Genomic DNA, 275 nt, shown 5'->3' on the forward strand with positions numbered 1-275 from the left:
GAGAGAACACAATTGTTCTTCTGCACCTTATGAATGATTAAAAGAAAAAAAATAAGAAAAAAGGGAAAACTGTGATAACACGCCTCGCTATTAGCCGCAACCGTCTTCTTCAACGCAGGGAAACAGCGCCAAGGCTGAGGGGCACAGGAGCCATCAAGCGGAATTGTTATTATAGTCGATACAATCATGATTATCATAGTAGATACCCGACACAAGAAATCAAAATAAACTCTCATTACCATTTTCTATCTATCTATACAGTATATAGCGAGAAT

The sequence above is a fragment of the Penaeus monodon genome, chromosome 23 (assembly GCF_015228065.2).
Source record: "Penaeus monodon isolate SGIC_2016 chromosome 23, NSTDA_Pmon_1, whole genome shotgun sequence".
Taxonomy (NCBI): Eukaryota; Metazoa; Arthropoda; class Malacostraca; order Decapoda; family Penaeidae; genus Penaeus; species Penaeus monodon.